Genomic DNA, 21,318 nt, shown 5'->3' with positions numbered 1-21,318 from the left:
ACTTTTAAGATAACTTTTATTTTTTTTAAGATTTTATTTATTTATTTGAGAGAGAGAGTGAGAGAGAGGGCACAAGTGTGGGGAGAGAGGCAGAGGGAGAGGGAGAAGCAAACTCCCCGCTAAGCAGGGACTCCCCGCCCCACCCAACCACCTGAGCTGAAGGAAACCATTTAACTGACTGAGCCAGCCAGGGCATGCCTTAAGATAACTTCTAAACACCAAAGCAAACTGAAGAAATTCCTGTCTGTTGAGCTCCTTAGTCCTGACCACCCTAAGTGAACTGGCCTAAGTTTCAGGAGTATGAATCAGACTAAATGTGCAAAACTATAGTTTAGCTTCAGGGAGGATACAATGCCAGGAAACTTTGTGTCCTGAAAAAGATAACAGTAGGATATACAGAAAGCAATTCTGTGCTAGAACTTAACTATTTTTTAAAGTCTCATAATCTGTAGGATCATTTCACCTTCTTTGCCTGAATTTTTAGCTTTGGACTTCTTTTTTAAACCAAACATAAAAAAAAATAAACATCAGTTCATTCATTTTAAGATTACATTTTTCTTTCACAAACTTTTTTTTTTAACATAATGATACTTGTGTTTTAAAAGACACCTATTTCATTTCATTGTTATTAAGGCATTGACTGAAAAATTAATTTGCAGATATACAAATTTTCAAAAACGAACGTGAAAATGTTGCTGATTATAAAGACCCTTGATTTGATTAAAAGCATCACTGGGTTTTAGAGATCCATGTTTTGTTATCTATACCAGCCTTTTATAGATGAGAAAGCTGAGGACTTTTAATTATTTTATTGATGTCTTTATCAAGCAATTAATATGCTTCCCACAAGATAATCAAATATATGCTGTGAAAATACAAAGATAGATTCTATTGAGATTCTCCTTTCAATAAGAGAAGATAAAAATTGATTTAAAATGTGTAATACAAGGTAGAAGGTAGTAAGACCATTAAAGAAAGGTAGAATGGTAAATGATACAGAAGTCCAGAAGAATTTTTTGCTCTGGGAAGATTACGGAACTATTTGTGATAAGAGGACACAGGAATGTGGTCATAATGTATGTGAACTTTCTTTTTTTTTTTTTTTTAAAGATTCTATTTATTTATTTGACAGAGAGAGATCACAAGTAGGGAGAGAGGAAGGCAGAGAGAGAGAGAGGGAAGCAGGCTCCCTGCTGAGCAGAGAGCCTGATGCGGGACTCGATCCCAGGACCCTGAGATCATGACCTGAGCTGAAGGCAGCGGCTTAACCCACTGAGCCACCCAGGTGCCCGTGAACTTTCTTGACATAGGGAGAAAGGATAGGTAATACAGTTCTAGGAAAAGGAACCCACATGAATAAAAACACAGAGGCCAGAGAATGAGAAAGTGTGCAGAAGAGAAGAATGGTTAAGATAGTTGGATCATCAAGTTCATAAGCAGAAATGAGAGGAAACCAACTTAGAAAAGTAAGGCAGCACCCAATGGCAGAGGATCTTGAATGACAGGCCGGTAAGGAATCACTTAATCTCGTAGGTAGCTAGGAGTTGTCAAAGATTTTTGCAAGCCATGAACATTAGGAGAGTTTTTCTTTAAGAAGACTGACGTGACAGCAGTGTACAAAGCATTAGGTTGCCATTGCAGGGATAAGCAGAATAAGAACTTGAATTTGGGACAAGAAAGGGAAAACAAAAAAATACGTAAGGGATATCATGAAAGCAAATCTATACAGTCACAAGGTTATACAAAGGGAACTGTGAAGAGGAAGACATCAAAAATAAATTCAAATTTTTGAAGGTAATTGACTGGGAAACTGAAGATATGATCAGTAGCTATTTCAAGGCCACAAATTCATAAAACTAGAACTTCTTCACATAATCCTTGATTGATAATTCAGTGACAGATTGCTAGTACAGGGTCTGTCACATACATCACATTCCATTTCAAAGTATACCATCCTCATAGATTCCATTTCATAGAGCTGGAAGTCTGTTACTGACTGAACTAAGAGTCACTTCTTGGCCACATCCAGAAATATTTCCCACAGAGTATGAGGTTAGGAATGAACAAAACAGGTTCAAGACTCCCTTAGGGAGCCTAAATACAGAAGTATCCTCTACTATACTGAGACCCTTGGGGTTTTACAAGAAATTTTACAAAAAAATATTTAAAAGAATTCAACAAAAGAAATTGAAAAATGTATTCAAATGGCAGTAACCTCATGGTTCAGATGTTCTAACAAGTGTCCTAACAGAGGCAAAATCTTACAAAAATAACTTTAATTCTACTCCAGTAGGAATAAATATAAACAGTATAGGGGTTAAGGAATAAGGATATTACTCTTACATCACTAATTTAAGCAAGATTCCTAATGTAATGATACTTCTACTGGTTTAGAAGTTGTGGATAGTAACTGATGTTTTTGTGTCTATAACTTGTATATAAGGAGAGGACTAAATCAGTATAGGAAATACCGAGTCCCTCTAGTATCAATATAATCATGTAGTAATATTTTGGATAAAAGGTTGACATGGGAAATTGGATGTTTGCTTTAAAAATGTGACTTATCATCATGTGTCACTTTAAGAAAATTCTGTTACTTGATAAAGACTTATACCTCCCAAACAGAAAATAAATGAAAAGAACGCACATCACAAAATACAGTTAAAAAGTCTTCATACAATTTAAACTTAGCACAATCAATTAATGTTTAACAAACATATCTAGTGTTTTGGTATACTGTCAAATATTAAAATATAGGAAATATTTCCATATTTCTATATTTAAAATATAGGAAACAAAGAGTATGTGTGTGAGAGTGTGTGTCTATTTTGTCTATATACAAAAAAAAACCCTAATTATGTATTTGATATGTATTTCCAACAAATTAACAATGTTGGCACACATCTGCCACAGACCTTTGAGGCAAAACTGCCTTATTTTATTAATAAATTTGTGATTAAAATCACACTTATGATGTATTAGGATATATTTCTATATATAAATGTATTTGATGAAAATACATGCTGACCAACTTGATAAAGCTTATGAAATATATGATGGAATGTTAGCTATATGTCAACAAAACAAAACAGAAAAAGACTAATAGGAACCTGAAGTAACTGAGATTGGAAAAACAGAATTGGAAGCCTTTAAAATATTATATTGATAAAGTATTTTTCCTAACACAATAGGGCAAATCCTAGCTCTTCAAAATTAAATAAAACAAATCAATTCATTGGAAATTCTATTTCTTAATCTTCATTCTCTTGTCACATAGATACTATTACTTTAACTATCATTTATTAAGCACCTTCTATCAGCTGGGCACTAACCTGATGCTCTAATTTACTTCTAATAATCATAACACACCTAAAACAAGGATAGCTTTATATTAGAAATGAGGAGAGTGACTAAATTGCTCAGAAAACACCACTAGTGACTAGCAAAGCAGCCCTTTAAACTACGTTCTATCTGCCTGAACAATGGTCGCTGTGTTCAGCACCCCTCTCAGATGATACAACCATTTCAGAACAATGCCGGTACAAAAACCACCACTGCCAACTCAATAAAAACTTAGTCGATCAATACAGCTTGTTTAAAAATCTGACTGAAGGGGTGCCTGGGTGGCTCAGTGGGTTAAAGCCTCTGCCTTCAGCTCAGGTCATGATCTTAGAGTCCTGGGATCGAGCCCCACATCTGCTCAACAGGGAGCCTGCTTCCCCCCCAACTCCTCCTGTCTCTCTGCCTACTTGTGATCTCTCTCTCTCTGTCAAATAAATAAAATCTTAAAAAAAAAAAATCTGACTGAATTTAGGGCGCCTGGGTGGCTCAAGTCTGTTAAGTGTCTGCCTTCAGCTCAAGCCATGATCCCAGGGTCCTAGGGTCCTAGCATCAAGCCCTGCATCAGACTCCCTGCTCAGCGGAGTCTGCTGCCCCTGCTCCCTGCCCTGCTTGTTCTCACTCTCTCTCTCTCAAATAAATAAATAAAATCTTTAAAAAAAAACTGACTGAATTCATTAAATATTTTACTATCATATTAGACAGCCCCCAAAGTGATACATAAATCTTTTTCCATATGGTCAGGAATATAGTGTATGATAATAAAAACAATGAAGAATATGCAAAACTGATATTCTAAAATTTCTTAATGATGAAGGCAATTTGTGCAGATTTTATCAACTGAACAAATATGGATTAGGTACAAATGACCCTTAGGCTATGTCCACATGCTTAGCAGCAAAGCTGTAAGAAGCATCTATTGATTAAAACCTCGGGACAAACCAAGCAGCCAGAGTCCACGTGGAGGAAACACATGATTACAATAACCATCATTAATTATGAACTTTACACATGCTAGCATTACCCAGAATTTACAGATGAATACACTGGACTGGAAGAGATTAAATAAGCTTTCTGAGTTTATGCAACCACTAAGTGATGGAAACCAAGACTTAAATGAAGTCCCCTGAAGCTAAATTCAGGGTGCTATCACCTGTATCACTCAATGATAATACTGTGTCTTTACAAATTAGAGCTGCACTGAAAAACAACTATTCTAGTCCAACCAAAGGTTGAAACGTAAATATATCTGGAACGATAAAGTGGTTCTGTGTATCGACAGCATTCTTGCATGTCAAGTACTCATTCTTCTCTCTACTCAAAACTTCCTTGAAGAAACAAGACATCTAATAATCAAAATAGTTACAATATAATGAATTAATAATCTTAACAGCTACTATGTGTTGAATTACATTCTCCAAAAAGATATATCCAAGTTCTCAGCCCGAGAACCTGTGAATATGGCCTTACTTGGGATTAGGGTCTTTGGAGATGTAGTAACTTAAGGATGTAAAAATGAGACAGTCCAGAATTTAGTTTGGGTCCTACACCCAAATGCTGGTGTGCTTGTAAGAGACTGGAGATGGATACTTGAGACACACAGGGATCTAGGGGAGGAGAAGATGTGAAGGTGGACACAAAATCTGGAGTGATATACATAGAAGCCAGGGAACCCGAATCATGCTGGGCATTCAACAGATGCTAGAGAAGAGGAGTGATACGGATTCTCTTTAAGAGCTTGCAGAAAGGGGGCGCCTGGGTGGCTCAGTGGGTTAAAGCCTCTGCCTTCAGCTCAGGTCATGATCCTAGAGACCCTAGAGTCCTGGGATCCAGCCCCACATCGGGCTCTCTGCTCCGCAGGGAGCCTGCCTCCTCCTCTCTCTCTGCCTGCCTCTCTGCCTAGTTGTGATTTCTCTCTGTCAAATAAATAAAATATTAAAAAAAAAAAAAAAAAAAAAAGAGCTTGCAGAAGGAACCAGCCCTGCCAACACCTTGATACGGGATTCTGGCCTCCAGAACTGTATGAGAACAAATTTCTGTTGTTATAAACCGCCAAGTTTGTGGGAATTTGTTATGGCAGGCCTATGACCCTAATACAATAGCACTTCTAAAATGAGGGCATAAAAATTTCACTTCCCCAACATATGGTACTGATTCTTGCAGTATCTAATGATCTAATATCATTAATTCAGCCCTAGAAGATTTCTGAGATGTTGGCTCTTTTAATATTACCTGAATCATGAGTACTATGGAATATGTAGTTATTCTTTACATTTTACGATTGACTAATAGTATTAGGGACAGATATGCTCTCTCTCTCTCTCTCTCTCTCTCTGTATTTTAATTGATTGGAATAAAGAGTATATATTTTGTGCTTTGACTAGCATTGGTCACTCAACAGTATATACTGGTCAAGTTTTGTGGTTGATACATTTGCTCAGCCTTACACTTTTTATGGAATATTTTACAATATTCCATAGTATGAATATACCATATAAATTTCTTTTCTTTTCTTTTCTTTTAAAGATTTTATTTATTTATTTGACAGACAGAGATCACAAGTAGGCAGAGAGGCAGGCAGAGAGAGAAGAAGAAGCAGGCTCCCTGCTGGGCAGAGAGACCGATGCGGGGCTCGATCCCAGGACGCTGGGATCATGACCTGAGCCGAAGGCAGAGGCTTTAACCCACTGAGCCACCCAGGTGCCCCTATAAATTTATTTTCTAAGTAATTCTCTAACATATAATATAAAACTAATAGCAACAGGCTAATTTTTATGCCCAAAGTTACCACTGAAGTTAGAATATTTTAAGGTCATTTTTAACAATGTTTACAGCTGTATGTCATTTTCAATGTAAGTCTGTCATTTTATCATCTCACATCATCCCAGGAAGTGTAAGTACAGTAGAGAAGGATATTTTGAGAGAGAGCAAGAGACGAGAGAAAGAGATGCTCATTCACATAACTTTTATGACAGTATATTGTTATAATTGTTCTATTTTATATTAGTTATTGTTGTTCATCTTTTACTGAGCTTAATTTATAAATCAAAATTTATCAGAGGAAGTATATGTAGGAAAAAGAGTATATGTAGGGTTTCATACTATCTGCAGTTTCAGGTATCCACTGGGGGTCTCAGAGTGTACTGCTCATGGATAAGGGGGGACTAACGTAACTTATACTTACATTAATTTTATATTATATGATAGGCCCATAAATGTTTAAAAGGTCAGACAGAAATTATATTTTTACTTCTACTCTGCAGAGATCCTATTATTACTCTAAGTACCTTAACAATTTTTATGACCAATAACAACATTAGTAGTTATCCACTAAATACAGCTATGCCAGGTTATTGGACACAGCTGGAGGCAAGATGCCAATTGTGATGAAGCAATCAACTGCTCCCATATGGTCCTTTCTAAAGAATGAATTCCTTACAGAAATATCGGTGGTGAAGCAAGCAGCAGCTTAGCATAGAGTCCAATAAATAATGTTGAAAGGAAAGAGTAGTCATTTCTCTAAAGAAATATTTGGCGTCAAAGAGTAACAATTTAGTTTAAAAAGAACTTTAATCTCACTATCTACCATCCAAGCATGTCTATCATTAGTAAACATCTTATGAAATGTGGACTTAGTTGAAATAATTCCTGGTCTCCAGAGACCTGATAGTGTTTCCATAACTAAAAACTGACTTAAATTTTTCATTCAGATGATTCTAGGATTTTCAAGTTTACCAATATTTTGGATGCGAGGAAATGGAGGAACCTTAAGGTATGCAATGCACAGAAGATACTGGGACTCACTGAGAAACTAAAATTCTGGTAAATCATATGACTTAGTGTGTTTATGCACAATTAATTAAAGATTGAGAAAGTATGCTAATACCTGAATTCTATTTGACTAAGGACAAAGTTAAATCAGAGATGTAAATCAACAAAGATACTAAACGCTAGCATCCCCTATTATTTTTTTTTTAAAGATTTTATTTATTTATTTGACAGAGAGAGATCACAAGGAGGCAGAGAGGCAGGCAGAGAGAGAGGGAGGGAAGCAGGCTCGCCGCTGAGCAGGGAGCCCGATGCGGGACTCGATCCCAGGACCCTGAGATCATGACCTGAGCTGAAGGCAGCGGCTTAACCCACTGAGCCACCCAGGCGCCCCAGCATCCCCTATTATTAATAAAAGAAAAGAAAAAACATAATTTTGAATAGTTAGTTAATGGTTTTGTCAGACAACACTTTGTCCAGTCTTCTGGACAAGAGGTAGGCATGGGTTATCATTTCACATGTATGATTATGAACAAATGTGGTACAAGGAATAACATTGGGAGATGGGGCTGTGATCAATTAAGCCAATCCTTGAAACACCATACTAACATACACTCTAATACATATGCTACAAATCAAAGCCAATTATATCAGTTGTAAAGCAAATACATAATTCTTCTGCTTTTTTTTGCTCTTGCTCTACTCCCCCCTAGGGGGGATAAACAACCAAGAAGCAAACAAAAACCTTTCTTGGAGGCTGATTATCAAATTTCGAGATCAGAGTAATGATCTGAAGCAGAGGAGGGGAAAATTGATTACCAGCAACATACATTTGCTCTAGTACTCTACAAATTTTTAGACACACTCACATTAAAGTATTTGTTTTATCTTGACAATCATGTGAAATACTAACATTTCTTACCTACAGAGGAAGAAGCTGAGAATCAATGATATTAACTGATTTGTCCAAATCATACAACTTGAAAACCGTAAATTTCCCAGTTTCTAAATCCTATGATCTATGTACAGCCCATACAGCCTTGCAAGGAAAAAGCAAACAAACAAACAAACATTCCTCCTCCAGTCCTTTCCCTCTGTGCCCTCTCAAAGTACTCTTCCTTAAAATTCAGTCACCATCCACACATTTGTGGATGTGTGAAATGCCTTTGCAATCTATGCTTGGCTCTGCCAGGTCTTTTGGATTTTCTGTTGCCTTCTTCCTCAGGGGTTTCCTCCCTCATTTTCTTTGGCCCGTCCCAGATTTGAAATAGCTACAATTATTGCCTCAGTTTACCTTTATAATAAGTGAAGCTATATCACTGGCTTTTTTCCACAGGATTCTGAAAATCTTAGTAATGTGTGAACATTGTTTCAAAGGTGTTAACAATGTCTCCATTATAGCTGAGCAGAATAGCTAGGGTGTTTGACCCTTACCTAATGGTAGGTACTTTCGGGTCCCTTATACTTTGTATAACGATATATTAATACTCTAACTGAACATTAATAGGCCAACAAAATTCCAGTTGAGTTAGTTATATCACTGTTATGAATTACTACTTATGCATTAAACTATTTAGAAAATATAATTTATATTTAATAATTTTTAATCAGTCCTCAACCTTGATTTTTCTTCTTTTGCCTCAGTCTCTACCCACCATTGATAAGCATTTGTATTCTTAATTACTGCTCTTTCATTTTTAGCAAGCTATTAAGTTGTGAAAAGAAAAAAGCCTGTAGCATTTCTCACCATCATGTTTATTAAGACCGGCTCGGGACTGCATAAGGGGAGAATTATATTTCCTATGCAAGCAGGTGGGTATGTAGGATTGTAAAAAGAGAGCCTCAGTGAACGAATCCCTATGAGTAGGAACAGATCATTATAACAGATGATGTGGGCAGACATCCCACTGACATTTAGTACAGCTTAACACAGCCAGAATGGAATAAAACTTAATAGTGGTCAAGGTGGAGAGAAGGGACAAGTAGTAATAAAATAAGTGCAGCACATCCTGAGGTGATTTTCTGTTTCTCCTTTAGGTTAAAGCAGCACCATAAGGAAAAAAGTCTCATAAGTCTGTTATAGTTACCTGAATAGACAGTGGTACTGGAGGAAGACATCTATCTAACTACGCATACCTTTCCTTGATAAGCTTTTTCCTTTATGATTTCAACAGGTGAGTTACAATGCTTGCCCTATTGTCAAAATGGTTGTGACTAAAGAAAAAAAGAATTAAAATTTCTTCAACATGTCATTAGCATCTTTAAAATATTTTAAAATGACATGTCAAGCTCAAGATATTCTCATTTTTAAATCTCTTGCAAATAAATCAATAAAAGGAATAAATAATATATGTGTGTTTATAGAGTTGAGATTTCAAAGTCATATGAAAACTTTAGTGTATTATCACTTCTTAATGCTACTGAAGTCACTAATAGAATAAGTAAAAAAGGAAAAAAAAAAGGAACCAGGTTAATTATTTTGGAATATGCACATTCCTTAGGGTTTCTAGAATATTCTCAGTGAAAATACATAAAAAGTCCAGGAATTATTCTTTTATGTAGGCATTTCAGTTTCATTCCGAGGCTGTAAAATGCTTAAAGATAAGAACCAAACTTCCTATCTTAATCTTTACATCTAGAAAAAGAGATTGGACAAATAGGTTCAACATCTTAGGTCCATAATTTCAAGGACTTGGCAGAATTATATCACAGAAGGTTAATCTAAATTGAAGTGGGATGGTTGCAAAATATAGTGTTTTCACTAGTCACATTTAATCCTTTCACCTTTTCCCATGAAACTTCAAACAATTTTGAATTCTCCAAATCTGACTTCATTTTCCAGGTATTGTGTTATTGCCTATTTGTCTGTCTCAAAAACCTCAGAAAACATTAAACTTAGTTCGAGAGTTTTAAAAAATATTTCTTTTCTATTTTCCTTTAGCAAGTTTCAAAATGAAGAAAATCAAATATGAAAGAGAAAGAATGAGAGGAAAAATGGCTGTTAAATAAAAATGTAGGAAGGAGATGGGCCAAAAGGGAATGCTAACTCCATGTGGCTCTGCATACGGTACTAAGAAGCTTAGAGAAGAATAACTCTATTCTATTTTAGAAAAACAGAATTCTGAGGATTTAATCAGATAAAGATGGAACAATGAGGATAGGATCATATCGTAGCATCAGAAGCCATTAATAATCTTCACAAAGTGGTCAAAGTGATAGCATTCGTGCATTTGAGAACTCCAGTACTCGTCATAATTCCCGTAATCCTGATTTTCTTTAATTTAAAAATAGCCAGAGAATGTCCACTGACTGGCTTTATCATTACTTTTTTCCTGTGAGAGACCCATATAATGCTAATCTATGATTAAGAATGTATACAAGAAAATCATTAGATATCTGAATTGTTTCACCACATGGATGAGCACAGATTTACCAGATGAATTAAAACCTAATTGCTCCACGACTCAAAGTGGGATTTTATTTACATGTATGAACGTTGTATCCTATAGTGGCCATGGAAGAGATAAAAATATATATAATAGTGATAATACTATGAGAAATGAGATTCACAAGATGTTTTAAGAAGTAAGACTCTCCCACGGTTAAAAAGATTATTAGCATTTTCATGCTACCAGGGTACTAAATCTTTTTAAAGCATGTATTTACCAAAAAATCTGATGGATATTTATGTCTCTACTGTGCTCTTTCTCCTAATTCCTGTTAAGATGATCTGTTGTCTAGGTCTGAGTCTGTGTCAGGAGCCTGGGAATAACTGGCGAGAAAGCAACTGGATAAGAGTACAAAAAGACAAAGATATGGGGAAGCAGAAGACCTGTTAAAGAGAAGGCAGTTAAAATAATGATGTGTTGATGGAAGTATTTGTAGACCTCAAGATTGTGCTTGTAATGCGTTTAAGAGGAGTAGCCTTTTTTAATCACAAAAGAGACTTCACTCAGTGTCTCCAGGGATAAAGACTTTAGAGAAAGATCTTGTTTTCCTGTTGTCTTACATGAATGAAACATTTGGTAAAGGATGAAACAGGAAAAGAGTGTTTTAAAACAATAAGGCACTGCAAGATAAAGATTTCAATAAATGGTAGAATAGGAGAAAATCAAATACCCTAAACGGGGAGGCTGGGGAATGTGCATCATTTTAGAGTGGAAGAAAAAAAATCAATTGCATGATGGGAAAATATTTTCCTTTGCCAGAATCTTCATTTCCTATTGTTTAAAACATCTAGAAATTAAGAGGTTCCTTAAAATGTTTTAGTTTTACTTTGAAAGGTCCTCAGCTATTTATCAAGAACACTTCTCTTGGAAGAGCAGATCAGACATTATTTTCATGCTAGAACATCATTTTTGTTTTTCCTTATTTAGTTTAGACTCTAATGATATGACATTATAAATTTTTATCTAAAATGGATCAAACAGGGATACTAGCTCATTGTAAAAATAATCATTAAAAACAGGAACTATTTTAAACCAATGAAATATATGTTTAAAAGTTTTGTATATATGCCTTCTGAAATGATATACTGATAATTTTAGTGAATCAAATGTGATTAACATTTCCTAATTGTTCTATCCTAAGTGATGTGTCATTTACAATTTCTATGGAAACATTCAAATATTGTTCCAAATTTCTATAGCAAAAGATTTAATATCTGTTTCGAATTCCAGATAAAGTAACAAACTCAATTTGATGGGCTCTGCAGAATTACTGCTCATTTTCTTTTCAGGAGTACTTATGATCTTGATTTATTTGATATAATTAACCAGGGCTAAGAGACTAGGGTCTATATCTAATTACTTACGGGAATTTGGCATAGCTTTTATTATTTCTGGACCATATCTTCTCCTTCTACCAAAGGAGAAAAAGTTGGACCAAGCTAGCTCAAAGTCTATTTTTTATATTAATTATTTTATTGATCACAGAGTTCTAATTCAATACTATTCAAAGTGTCAGTCTGTGATGAGGTCAGGAGCTTACACAAGGTTGTAATCCACCAAACCGTTTCTTTCGTCAAGAAAGTATTGCAGTGAAAAAGCATGTCAGCTGAATTAAAGTGGGTTTAGCAAGCTCCTTATCTTATTAAAGACTTCAGCAGTTCAAAAACTGGTCTGAGGGCCCAACTGTCCTAACACATTCTTTTTTCTGCTCTCAAATGATTATCTTCGAGCATACCCAAAAGTTTTTACAATGATGCAAACATCAGTAGTCTTCAGTCTAACAGCAATTAAGAAGAGTGAAATCATTTGCAGGTTTCATAAATATACCCCTTAACCACACAGTTGGTTGTTCCTTAAATAATTAAGAAACTTATATTAAGAGACTTGTGACTCCCAAGACACAAGCTCAAGCCAAAGAACCTTGAATTAACCACAGCTATGGTTCTTATGACTGTATCTAAGACTGACCCTGACCAAAACAAAACAAGCAAACAAAAAACCCAAATGTCTTTATAAGTTTCCAAACTGAAACAAGTTATTTAAATAGACAACATGGCATTCACAGGAGATGTAAAATCGTTGGGCATATTTCTTCTATTAAGATCCAGAGAGTACAGAAGAACAAATAACTAGTGTGAATAGATAAAATATTTAAAATATGAATGTCCTAGAAAATTTAGAGCAGGATATACATGCACTGAATATACAAGCCTAATAACGGAGTACAAAAAAAAATCTGTCATTTTGAGAAGTTTCTACATCTTTAAGTCAGATATAACAGACTATTTTAAACATATGTTTTAAGTATTAAATATTTACCCAAGAAAAGAAGAGGGGGAATGAAAATTGGGATTCGTTCTCAGGGTAAAAATTACTATCTATATAAAGTGGATGACATTTTCATTGTTCAGGTGCTTCTAAGCATCCATTTGGTCAAAGGCAGCTGCTCACATAAATAACGGTGGAGCTCTTTAGTTACACGTTTTTAAAAATTTGGATGTTTCACAGGAAGGGCAAATTTTATCAGAACATGTGTAAGTTGTTTACCCATTGATTCTTTTTGCAAATATTGGCCCCTAACTACAACGTTCTCTCTTTCCCCCTTTTGCAGCTGTTTGCTTGCTGAATAATTTTTGTCTCTCTTCATACACATATACCACATTTCTATATACATTATTTCATTTTAAATGTCTTGTAGTGCTTCTGAGTCTGACTGATGTAAGATGTTATTTTGAACATGCCAAAGCATCTAAACGGCCCCGGTCTTTTCTTTTCAGCCTGCATTCCTTGATAAGTGGCAGAGCTTCCCACTTATCAGTCACTCAAAGTGACTGTAGCTGTCAGTTGTGTACAAAGCGCAATCAGTTTGGAAGCGGAGACACCAGCATTTTTCTTCTCAGCTTGAAGCAAACACGTTTTGACTGCTAGTCATTCAATTTTAAAGCATCTTCAATTAGGGGCGGATGAAGATATAAAGAAAACACATCCTAAACACCTCCACCAGGCAACAGAAAAATTTTATTGTTATCTCTTGATTTACCTCATGGCAGCACCATCTCTCCTCTTCTCCTGGCTGCATGACACGGCTGCTCATGACAACACACCCTCTATCACGGAAAGACTGCAATAATATATTATACTAACGCTCTGGGAAACCTCTGCTGGAGGCTGTTTGTGGTTTCTTTCGCTCTCTGCACCACTTGCCTCACCCCACAAAAATTCAAATAATTTATTTTTAAAATTAAAACAAAATGATCCTTTAGGTTCACTTGGCTTATGAGTGGACAACTTTTTACGCAATGAAAACAAGAAATCCAGTTGCCTAATGAGAATAAAGAGGAGGAGACTTAGCTAGAGAAGGAACTCTGGGAGAAAGAAAATAAAATTAGAAGGGTAAAGGAAATGACTAGTGGCTCTCTCAGATGGTCAAGCAGCAGGTGTAAACACAGATATTGGCAAAGTAGTGAAAGGAATACAGAGGTAGACAGGGAGTAAAAACATGTATTCATAATGAGATGGTGGGTGTGGTAGAAGAAAAAAATACATATTTTGGCAATGAACAGAAAAATGAAGGGAAGCAATGGTTCAAAAAGACGAATAGAAACCTGAGTACACTATGCATATACATACACACTCACAGTTTATACACCTATGGTAATATCAACCTCTACTGTAATACGTGTATGATATCAAAATTAGCTCATTACTTTACCTCTTTTAGTAAACATATGTGCATGCTATGAAAGTTCATTAGTTCACCTCTTCTCATTTCCTATTTAGGTATAACAAGATTGTTGACATCGACATTATCTTTTGAAAGATACTGAATTCCCCCATTTATAAAAAAGCACTCTCTTACCTGGTTTATTATGGGAAGCAAAACTGAATTACTTTTTTTATTTTTTTATTTATTTTTTTTTAAACTTTATTTATTTATTTGACAGAGAGAGGGGTCACAAGTAGGCAGAGAGGCAGGCAGAGAGAGAGGGAGAAACAGGCTCCCCACTGAGCAGAGAGCCCGATGCGGGCCTCGATCCTAGGACCATGAGATCATGACCTGAGCCGAAGACAGAGACTTAAACCACTGAGCCACCCAGGCGCCCCTGAATTACTTTTTTTTAAAAACCCTGCCACAATTTGCCAGTTTAATAGGTTTAACTCAGTTTGATAAGATAAATTACTCTTATTTTCTTGGGATTATCTGAATTAAATCACTCACTGCTACTCTAATAAGGAGAGAGAGAAAGAAGGAGCCTTTTAAGTTTACATAGTACTCAACTGTCAGGATCTCAAATTCTTTCTCTCTCTCTCTCTCTCACACACACACACACACACTCCTCAGTTCTACTGTCTATAAAATGGAGATAATGTCAAAATCTATCTGAATTCTTGTGATAATTATATGAAATGACCTCTGCAAAGTGCCAGGCACTTAATGAGCAATGGACTGCCCCTTCTCACCAGTATAATACAAAGTACAAAATGATTTGGCAGACCGTATACAGCACGAGGACATGTTGGTTATTTTTGATGGTTATAAACATCTATTCCAACCCCCTGAGAAAATTATCATCCTACCTATTAATACATATACTACAGAGTGAGTAATGTGCCCACATTTTATTCATTCATCTATTCAATAAATATTTTAAAGTTCTTATTATATGCCAAGAACTATTACATGTACTTTGGGTATAGCAGTGAGCAAGACAGATCAAATCTTTGACTCCACACAATTTATTGCCAGGTGTGTATTGTGGTAGCAGTATGGTGCACAGCATATAGAGACATATAAGGGAGTGATAAGGGCTCTGAAGAAAAGTAAGCAGGACAAATGATCAGAGATGACTAGGGGATACAAGGATTATTTCAGATTGGGCTGTCAGAGATGCCCTGTCCCCACACCCAAGAAGGACCTGAATGAAATGAGGGTCTGAGTTATGCGATCACCTAAAGAAAGCATTCCAGGCCATGAGAAAGACAAATAAAACATGTACTGATGCTAGAGCATTTTTGGCATATTCCCTGACACCAGGAAGGACAGGTTTCTAGGGCAGAAGGAATGAAACAGACAGTTCGAGAGGTTGGCATTCAAGTACAGCCCAATAGACTAACATAAGGAGAGTGAATTTATTTTAAATGACACGATTTTGAGCATGGTTACAGCATAATTAAATTTAAAAGATCACACTAGAAGCTATGTGAAATGTCTACTTACAGGGATAACAGAGGAAGTTGGATTACCAGCGTGATGAGGCGGCTGCTATAGGAGCCTCGGTGAGAAATGATGCTGAGTAATGGTAAAAGAAGTTGGTCAGTTGATAGATTGAGGATAAAAACCAATGCTGATGGATTAGTTGCGAGGTATCAAAGAATGAAAGGATTTAAGGATAGTTCCTAGGTTTTGGTGACAGCAACTAGGCATATGGTCTCATACTCATAGTTGGATAAACTGGGAAATAATGAGTTTTGGAAACATAATTAAAGGTTCTGCTTTCAAAATGTGAAATTTGGGTGCTTACTAGTTATGTATTTAAATAGACTGAGTAGGCAGTTGGATATTTGACTCTGAGGTTTAAGAGAGAGATCAAGGATGGAAAGATACATTTTCAAGTATTATCTTTAAAATAGTACTTAAAAAGATTAGATGACCTCACTTAAGTAATAAGTTAGACGACAGAGAATTACAGCAAGGTAGCTTTTGAAGGATGCGGAAGCCACCAAAAGAGACTGAGGATGGAGAATAGAGAGCTTTTTGTTTTTGCTTTTTTTTGCCTTTTTTTTCCTAAAGCAGATTGTGGTCTTTTGGAGGCCAACTGAAGAGTGTTACACGAAGGTAGGAGTAATCAACTTTATCAAATGCTGCCCTGTGACTGAGAATTTACCACTTCTAGAATACTTGTTGCAGAAGAAGCCTTTCCAGTTTTTCTGTTTGCTTCTCCTTCAAGGGAAAACTAGCCTCATAAAGGTATCTTCAATGTTCTATTTGCATTCCTTTCTTATTTTATTTGACTGTTAGTCTTTTTTTTTTTTTTTTCCTTAAGAAAAAGAGTGCCCCCCCCCCTCCAACAAATAAAGTAAAAAGTCAGGTTCTTTTTGTCAATAAGTTACATAAAAACTTACCAGCTTTTTGAATTAAGTCAATTAGAGAAAGACAATTATATGATTTCACTCATATGTGGAATGTAAGAAACAAAACAGAGGATCATAGGGGAAGAGAAAATAAAATAAGATGAAATTAGAGAGGTGACAAACCATAAGAGACTTCTTTTTAATACTTTTTTTTTAAGATTTTATTTATTTATTTGACAGACAGAGATCACAAGTAGGCAGAAAGGCAGGCAGAGAGAGAGGAGGAAGCAGTCTCCCCACCGAGCAGAAAGCTTGATGTGGGGCTTGATCCCAGGACCTGGGATCATGACCTGAGCTGAAGGCAGAGGCTTTAACCCACTGAGCCACCCAGGCGCTCCCCCCCCATAAGAGACTCTTAACCATAGGAAACAAACTGAGGGTTGCTGAAGGGGAGGTAGGTGGGGGGAATGGGGTAATTGGGTGATGGACATTAAGGATGGCACTTGATGTAATGAGCACTGGGTATTACACACAACTAATGAATCACTGAACTCTAATACTTAAACTAACGACACACTATATGTTAAATAATTGAATTTAAATAAAATAAAATTTTAAAAAATTTACCAGCTTTTGAATAGGAATTAGTCCTCTCACTAGAGAACTGAACCAAATTTGCCATGTGCTAGGAGTGCCTGGAATATAAGTCTTGACTCATGATGTAACTACTCTACATAGAATAATTAATTTTATGTTAACACTCTGCTAATTTCATTGGCATCAATTTTTTATCCTATTTGTCAACTCTATTAAAAAACAGGAGATAGAAATTCTTTCTAAAGGCTTTGTGAGCAACTCCCTGCTACAGCAATTATTTTGCCACATTAATGAATGCGTAAACTAAGGTAAAGTAAAATAGATTCATTTTAGGCAACATATTGACTTCTGGCCTATATTTCCATCTGTTGTTGTTAACTTGCTTTGTTTCGTTTTGTTTCCCACTATTTGATAATTACATTCCCAGGGTTTTATCTAAGCCCTGATGGGCCCTGTTTTGTTAACTGATAAGATATGGAGTACAGAGCAGTAAGAAACAGTGGTTCAACTTTTTCCACAGGTAATGTTGTTTGGGAAAAGGTTGTAAAGTCATGGGAAAGACTGTTGTCAGTCTGCTTTCTGGGCCAGTCTCAGTGATTCCATAATGGACATAGTGAATCAAATGAACCTGGACTTCACTTCAGAAATCATACTGCGAAGATCAGAGTAAGAAGCACATATAAATGGCACAGAAATAAGATAGAAAAAGGAAAACAATAAGGAGGCTTATTTGAGATTCCACATAAAAGATGAGGAAAAAACATCTCCTTCCATGATATGCATTGTTTGTTTTAAGTGAAAAGCCCAAGTCAGGATGAATGCATTCCAGAACCAGATTACAGCTTCCAAAAGCTGTTGTTAAAATTAAGTCAACATAGTCATCAAATATAGTGATTTAAACTAGGGTCTCAGTAATGATATTAAAGAGTTTAAAATATCAGGGTCAGAGTTTAAAATTCTACATAAATATAAACTCATAAAAAAAAAAAAAATTAAAAAAAAAAATATATAAACTCATATTATTTGATTAATCTATCAAAAAGAGAAAAAGGATGGTGATATTCCCCATATCTGTGTTCTTTGGAAACACCAAGGAAACTAGAAAATATACATTTACAAATCTTAGAACTGTGAAGTTTGGTTTAGGAGCCTCAAGCTGTTCCTTTCTGCCATAGCTCATTGTCTTTATAAGGACTCCTTCATTCTCACATACTGGTTACTGTGTCTTGAATATGGAAAAATAAATTAAAGAATAACAAATAAATAAATATTTTAGAGAGAAAGAAGGACAGAGGGAGGGAGGGAGGAAGGGAGAGAGGGAAAGAAGGGAGGACGGAAGGAAAGAAGGATTTTTAAAAATGATGTCCTGCCTTCTACCTCAGGGTGACAGACTGATTGTGTGCATTTATTGCATTCTTTCCTGAGATACCACTAAAATGATAAAAATGGACAAATTTAAAATCCTGTATCACATTAAGCAGTAAAGAATAAGAGATTTACACAGGAAAGAAATTTGACTAGAGTTTTGGAAGATGGAAATTGTCGAACGTTAACTCAAAGCATGTGAAACAAACTAGAGTATACATGGAAGGAGTTAAGCAGAAATAGGGATTAAGTTGCCCTCAGAACCACCAGAAAGTCTTGGGACTTGACAGTCCAGGTAGGAGAGAGAAAAAGAGCGAGACCTGGTTTGCAAACAGTCATATTAGTTGAAAGTGGCTCCATCAGTTCACCCCTATCCCAGCTATGTCACACTCCCTCAACAGAAATTGAAGAGTCTGGGAAAACTTAAGATAGTAAGCATGAACACTGGAATTCCAGAACAAAGACTTCTGTATCCATACATGTAATATACGGCCAGGTTCTTGTTCTCACTAAAGTAGTGCTCCCTATTGATAAACCCCATTCATAGTCACAGCTCCCAACCTAGTTTTTCTTATATTGCTTTTAAATCCGATTGGGTAACTAAGAATTTTAAAAATTTGAGCAGAACTTTAAGCTGAAAGAGAAACATCAAGATAAACAAGAAGGTGAAAAATGGAGGAAAAGGAGATTTAAGAAAATGAGAATTTAACTTTTAAAAAACACCCTCAAGTTTCAATTCAATGAGAAGTGACAAGAACAGGATTAAACAAGAATAGGATAACCTGAAAACAGAATTATCAGGGAGCAAGAGGAAGTTTATGGAAATTAAAAAGGTTATTTCTCAAGTAAAGATTCAATTAAACAGTTCAGAAGATAAATTTCAGGCAGTCTCCTAGGAAGAAGAATCAAGAGAGAGGCAAAAATATGAACAATAAGAAACATATTTATTAGTTCAGAAAAATAAAATGTCTGTGTTGCAGGAGATGCAGAAAGAACTGGAAAATAAGGAGATAAAATGGGCAAAGAAAAAAAAACCAAGAGAATTTTTCAGAGCAAAAAATCCACAACTCTTTAGACTGAAAGATTCGTGGAGTTTACAAAATAATAAATGAAAAAATATCTGTATACATTCTAGTGAAATGTCACAGTAACTAGAAGATACTAAAAACTTTCAGAAAGGAAGAATATTGGTCACCACCACCAACAAAAGTCAGATCAATACCATATTTCTTGATGTTAGAAGATGATGAATCAATGGATTTGAAATATAAGGAAAATGATTTCGAGCTTAGAATTTCATTGGCAGCCAAACAATCAAGTAGAGAGCTTAAATAGAATATTATTACATATACATATATTTAGAACGTTTTTATCCCAGACACTTTATTTTTTTCAAAGATTTTATTTATTTGACACAGAGAGATTACAAGTAGGCAGAGAGGCAGGCAGAGAGAGGAAGGGAAGCAGGCTCCCTGCTGAGCAGAGAGCCCCATGCGGGGCTCAATCCCAGGACCCTGGGATCATGACCTGAGCTGAAGGCAGAGGCTTTTAACCCAGTAAGCCACCCAGGCGCCCCTCCCAGACACTTTATATCCTGCATCCCACACTGCTCCTTTTCTTTCAGGAAGTCTCTTGATGTGGTTCTAGAACAAAAAAAAGGAGATAAACCAAGGAGGACAATATAGGAAACAGGGATTCCAACTCTGGAGAATTATAAATGGACACCCCAGAATGTTGGCTGGACCAACTGATCTAAATGAAAGCAGGGCAGATGGCTAGGAAGCAGGTATCAAGAAAAGTGGGGTTCTGGAGATTTGATTTATTCTTGAGAATTTATGAAGTTATAAGGCAAATCACATGAGTAACAGGAGCGGGGAAAAAAAAAAGAAAAGAAAAGGCAATCGGAAAGCACAAAACCACACCAAAAGGAAATATGGAATATCTCTTTAAAACTCTCCAAAAAACAATACACAGATTTGTATTTTAATGTAAGCACCTTTTTAAAATTTTCAACTTTCAAGATTAACCATTAGGCAAAGCACAACAGATATGTGTGTATACATCCATACACAAACACATGTATTATTATGTATTTCCAGCAGACATACAGGTAACAGAATTTAGCAACTGAGGATAAGAGCACAAGGGATTCCATCGTCATCTGACAAGGCAAGTGTGAAGAGACTATTTATAATTGACTGAAAAAGAAAAAAAGGTGTAAGTAAACTATTTAAAGCTTAGAAGAACCTATTGGAAGAATTTAAATGACTTATGTAACTACACTGTAAGGTGAGGGAGGGAAAAGGAGAGGATGCCAGGATGTAGATAGAAGAATTCAGCTAATCTTCGTTTCTAAGTTCATGATATTTAAAGATGAAGAGTCAGAAATGGCATTATTATTTTATTCTTATATACAGAAATAAATACTAAGAAGGTATTAAAAATGAAAACTCAAAGATTTTAAAGTGGCTCCTTCTGAGTAAAAGGACTGGGCACAGTACACAGAGGAGCACCGAGAGGATTTAGTTCTGGACAGATGCTTTCCCTACTCTCTTGTACACTTAGCCATGTGACATGTGTTATATCAGTAAAAATTAAACTACATATGCATATTAATTAACCTGTACCTTTTTCTCTGGAGACAGGCTTATCTAGACAGTGAAATACTATGAATGACTAAAATTCCATCATTAGGTAATTGCCAGGAGATGTACAAAAATGCTTAAAG

General features: G+C 35.8%; 1 protein-coding gene across 5 annotated transcripts in view; it reads right to left on the bottom strand.

The window, feature by feature from the left end:
• The window catches only part of SOX5 (SRY-box transcription factor 5), a 999,188-nt gene that overhangs the window by 177,617 nt on the left and 800,253 nt on the right, over window positions 1-21,318 (bottom strand). The gene's annotated exons all lie outside the window — the stretch shown is intronic.

Source organism: Meles meles, chromosome 7 (assembly GCF_922984935.1).
Source record: "Meles meles chromosome 7, mMelMel3.1 paternal haplotype, whole genome shotgun sequence".
In the NCBI taxonomy this organism is placed as follows: Eukaryota; Metazoa; Chordata; class Mammalia; order Carnivora; family Mustelidae; genus Meles; species Meles meles.
Note: the sequence above shows the minus strand (reverse complement) of the source record. Positions and strands in the feature narration are given on the sequence as shown.